The sequence below is a fragment of the Taeniopygia guttata genome, chromosome 2, assembly GCF_048771995.1.
Source record: "Taeniopygia guttata chromosome 2, bTaeGut7.mat, whole genome shotgun sequence".
Classification (NCBI taxonomy): Eukaryota; Metazoa; Chordata; class Aves; order Passeriformes; family Estrildidae; genus Taeniopygia; species Taeniopygia guttata.
The window spans coordinates 67,685,087-67,690,265 of NC_133026.1; the positions used below are offsets into that span (position 1 = coordinate 67,685,087).

A 5,179-nucleotide genomic window follows, 5' to 3' on the forward strand; every position below is an offset into this window, starting at 1 on the left:
GCATCAGAAGTATTCAATGGATTCACTGAGCACAACGAAAACAGGTAGCTGTAAGTAATGTCCTATAAACTGTGAGTTTCTGAAATGCAGCTCACACTGTGAGGATGCAATCAAACTTCCTTTATATGAAACCTTCATGTAGTGTCCCAATTCTTTTCTTTCTTCATTCCCACCTTCCTGCCCCTTGGCATTCATTCACACTGGCATTATTAGAGTTGTCTCTGAAGCTGGCCCAAGAAGCCCTACATATTATTTACATCACAACAGAGCCTGGGGGCATCAGACAGGGCTGGGGGTCTGTTGTGCCAGCTGCTATTCAGCCTTTAAGTACCAAGGTAGTCCCTGGCCCAAAGAGATTTCTATCTTGAATTTTAACAGGTAGACCAGAGGGAGATGATTGTTTCCCTGATGCTTCAGACTCAATTCAAGTTGCTGTGAGTAGCAGTCTTTAGGAAAACCTCCTCTTCTCTTGTAGGAGTAACAGCACAAAGCTGCCAAATTGAGATACCCTGAAATCATCCATAGCTGGTGGTGCAGAAACCACAGCAGTCAACCAGTGGCGTGTAACACACACCAGAAAGGAATAAAGAGAACGCGGAGATTTCACAAATTTATTGGAAGTCCAGCCTAATGCTCCTATTCAGAGCATGTGTGTATTTCCACCTCAAAAGGAGAGAAAACAATTCCTGCAAGTCCCTCAGAATAAATCAGATTTAAAAAATCTTTTCACTGGAAAAACAAAACAAAACAAAACAAAACAAAACAAAACAAAACCAAAACCAAACTAAAAACCTTTAAACCATTTAAGGCCACCTTAGAAAGTCACTCTGTAAGTATACAAAACACTGGAGACCATCATATGCAAATCTGAGATTAACAAAACACACAGCATTACCAAGTGTAATTATACAGTCCAGCTATTAGTAGCTTTACCTCTGGCTGTTCTCCATCCTGCTTGCAAACTACATCCTTTCCTTTCATCTTATTCTACACCACATGAAACAGGTGAGCTGTTCCCTTTATATAGCTCAGGGCTCCAGTCACATGGCTTTCAAAGCTTGGTATCTTCATTTAATCAGTTAAAAGAATCGAAATAATCAGAGATCTTTCATGGACTCCATGCCAAATTTTAATTCTGTTAAGCATTCAAAGCTTACCAAGTTAAAAAAAAAAAAAAAAAAAGAAGAAGAAAAAATTAATTAATTTTTCCTAGGAATATCTACTTTGAAAAGCTGCCCTGGAGGGTACATTTGTAGTTTAGAATATCTTTCACAAATCACCCATATATCACTGCTAGCAAGTTGCACAAAAAGACATCTCCAATGCTTTTTATTGTCAAGGCAACACTGTGGTTTCTGCATCCCGTTTGTTCATGCATAGATAGTAACAGCATCTACTTTTTATCTGATCCATTTGAATTTTTATCTTGACTTCAACCACGACTGATTTCTTACAAGAGAGTGCAAATTGTTTAGGGTTATCTTCACCAGTAACAACTTCTGACAGCAAAGAGATGGCGATACTACCCCTAAAATGTCTGTGTTTGTTACCTTGGATTAGATGTCAGTGCTAAAGACTTAAACTGTGTAGAGCATTAATTTTCAGGATTGGGGTCCTTGAATGTGTGGGTGAGAATCAGTGGATTATTTTTAAGGGGTCTGTGAAAGGTAACTCAGATAAGGCAAACTCATGACAATGGGTTTAAATTGGCTTGAAAGGAGCCTGAAGTGCCCCTTGAAAATGCTATGGGGATTGGAAAACTGGAAAAGATTACTGGAAAATATTACATCCCTGGGGCTATGCTATCTGCTCTGATTTAAGAGCTTGGGTCCTTGTTATCTGTTGTGCCATTCTTTTCCAGTGCAAGATCAACCCCACATTCTTGCATAGGGGTCCTCTTTCCACCTAGGCCATCTGACCCCAGAGAGTGCAAATGTTGCCCCTTCAGGCAAACAGCAGTTCTCTTTTCTCTTTCTCTCTACCATATGCTTTTCTTTACAGCATCAGCTGATATGTTGCTGGTGGGTAAGTGACTGTCATGACACATCACAGGTACCAGGCCTCTGAGAAACTGCAACACTACCTTGTAGATAAGTCAAATATTTCCTGACCTTCCTGTATTCCCAGGAACAAAACCGGGCATTTGTTTGGAGATGTGTGTTGGTTTTAGCAGTGAAGGAGCATTAAGATGTCTGTTAGTATGAAAATAAATACAATGTGTGTGCATGTTTGGTTGTTAAGTCAAAGAACTGTATTTTCTAAACGGAGATGTACATGGTGATAGTTTTGCTGAGAGTCCATCTGGTCTGTGGAGTTCACCTCCTGACATGGACACTGCTGTTGTGTTCATTTGCTAAAGACCTCTGAAGAGCAGCTGGTCCAACCTCTTGCTTCAGGCAGGGTAGACTTTAAAATTAAGGCTTACACAGCCTTACACTCAAGGCTGTGTAAGTCAAGCTTTGGAAATTCTATCCTCTGCACAGACTTTGCAATGGTGAAATTTTTGTTTTAATGATATTTTTCTCCCTTTGTATCTCAACAAGATTTCTCTGGTGGCAGCCTGTGCCTATCACCTCTCCCTGTGCACCTCCAAGCAGAGCCTGACCCTGCCTTCCCCATACTCCCCCATTTGGGAGTTGCAGACTGCAGGATGATCCCCCTTCATCCATCTCTTCTGCAGGCTGAACAGGGCCAGCTCTCTCTGCCTTCCCTCCTCCACCCTGTGCTCCAGCCCCCCCACATCTTGGTGCCCCTCCACTGGACTTGCTCCATGATGTCCATGCCTGCCTTATACCGAGGAGCCAAGGTGGGCAACAGCATTCCCAATTCAAGCTCATAAGCACTGATTATGTAGGAATAATCACTTCCCCCAGCCTGCTGGCTACATACTTTCTGCAAGAGCCCCGTGTTTGGGGTTAAGTCACAAGGAACAGGTGGAGTTAAGCATGGGTTAAGGATGGATATGCTGTAGGGCACTGAGGTAACGCTGCTGCACACACTCCCATCACAAGTAGGATGGCATGGTTTCGGCAAACAGGGTGTCTACTCACAGCTTTGTGCCCCACCCTGCTGCTCAGACAGACAAATGCTGGTGAATCACTATAATTCAAAAAGAGTGTAGTTTGCTTTCAATTGCAACAGCTGTGAGCTGCAGCGCTCAGATGATTCACAAAGGGTTCAGCCTTCCAGGCCCAGGGGCTGGGGAGGCCACTGGTTGCAATGCCAGACATTGCAACCTCATCTGTGTTTGAGAGGTCTGAGATGCACTGAGGGAGTTGGTGGGATTTGAATTGAAACCACAGTGGTTATTCCTTTCTGTCCTTCTTTTCTGTTCCTCTACATTCACTATAGAAGCTGACAGGGAGGTGTTTACTGTTTCATTTGCTATTTTGTTATTGGATTTGGCTGGAGAATTATTGTGGAGAATTGTGTGGAGGGGAGGTCTCCCTCTATTCCTGGTTCAACCTGGGAAATGTGGCAAGGTCACCAAAGAGTGGGCAAATTTCTTTGTCAAGTCGTAGACTGATTTCATGTGGGTCATGAGAAGGCCTCCAACCTTAATGCTACCACCACCAACAGTATTACAAGAGCTGTAAACTATTTGGCAAAGGAAATTGGCAGTTTTGTAACCAAAATCCGATTTTGCAGGAGAGTTAGCTTTGTGCCTTTTTTTGGATACTGTTTTGCTGTTGTGAAAAGCAATACATATGGAGGCCCATGAGAGCCTTAGGCTATTGTTGATGCAGTCTTGACTCATTCTTGGCACTTCTTTACCTTCCTTTGATAGCTCAGTTGGTAGAGCGGAGGACTGTAGGCTGTCTCTGAAAAGTAATCCTTAGGTCGCTGGTTCAACTCCGGCTCAAAGGAAAGATTTTTGATTTTTTTTTTCAGTTTTGTCTTCCACCTTTTTCCCAGAGTTTACAACTTTGCAGAACATCCCCTTCCAACCACTCTATACCCTGTGAGAAATTTGGTCTGTTTTCCTTGTCTGATTTAGATAGTTGTTAGAGCTGTGGTGCTGTGACCATTGTCGCCTCTCTATGAACCATTAATTCAGGATTTGGACTCAGTGGTCCTTGTGAGTCCCTTCCTACTCAGAATATTCAGTGAGATCTAGCTAATCAGTTGATGGCCATCATTAGAGATTCTATTCCTGCAGGGGCTCAAAACCTCAAGAACTGGAGCAGACACATGGTGCAGAACTTGCAAAGCCTCTTTTACCTGACTGGAGTGTGGAAAATGGGGTCAGGTCTAGCTATTGGAGCACCCTTGTTGCTGTTTTCACCCCTTTTCTTATCTCATTCTTTTATCTTGAAGTTCTGAGGCATTGAGTGGGGCAGTGGGGAGCTAAGAGAGCTGGGGAAGAAAAATGGGAACACTAGGATCATTCAGGTCCTGATACCCGTCTGAGACAGTGGCTACATGTGACAATAATCATCAGCCTCCTGAAAGGGTTGTGAATACCACTGGGCATGCTATCCTGAGGTATATAATTTCCAAGAACTGTCCATTTCAGTGGAGAATTGTAAAGGTTGATGCTGGTACAAAGGAAATGGTTAAGAAAGAGCACTAAGAAAGGACATCAGAGGCCAGGCTAAGAAGGAATTTTAAGGAGTCATTCATACAGAAACTTTCAGAGAATAGAAAACAGGACACTGCTACCTGTTAAAATTTTGTTTCACACAGGAAACTGACTCACTTTCACAAGACACAATGAGTTCTGAGATGTCTGTAAGAAGCTTTATTAAAGAAAAGATTAGAGGGTTTTATATGTTTACATTAGACAAGATGACATTAGGGATCTAAATCCCAAAGCTCATGCAAATCTTCTCATGCAAAGCAACTCCTCATGCAAAGTGCAGTACTAAGCTGAACAAAGGTAGAAGGAGGTGGCAATTTTGTTCAGTTGCTTACCTTTCATTGTGCTTAATAAAAAATATTTGCTAGTAGTTGGAGCCAAATACATCAAGAAACCGGCTAGAATGAATAATCAAGCGATTATATATAATTCCAATATTCTAAAAGGTTTTTTTTTTACTAATTAGCGTCAGATCAATGACCATCGATCATAGTACAACACTGGTTTCCTTTGTCCTTCCAAATCCAGCCGCTTTAATTCTCCTTCAGCTTGCAAAGCAGTACAGACTTACAGCCTCATGATCATAATGGGTTTTCGGCA

At 42.2% G+C, this 5,179-nt stretch overlaps 1 non-coding gene across 1 annotated transcript; it reads left to right on the forward strand.

Moving 5' to 3' along the window:
* Positions 1 to 3,777: 3,777 nt before the first annotated feature.
* TRNAY-GUA (transfer RNA tyrosine (anticodon GUA)) lies at positions 3,778 to 3,867 on the forward strand. Its single transcript is given in 2 exon segments — positions 3,778 to 3,814; positions 3,832 to 3,867. It is a non-coding gene; the product is annotated as a tRNA-Tyr (tRNA).
* The last annotated feature ends 1,312 nt before the right edge of the window (positions 3,868 to 5,179 follow it).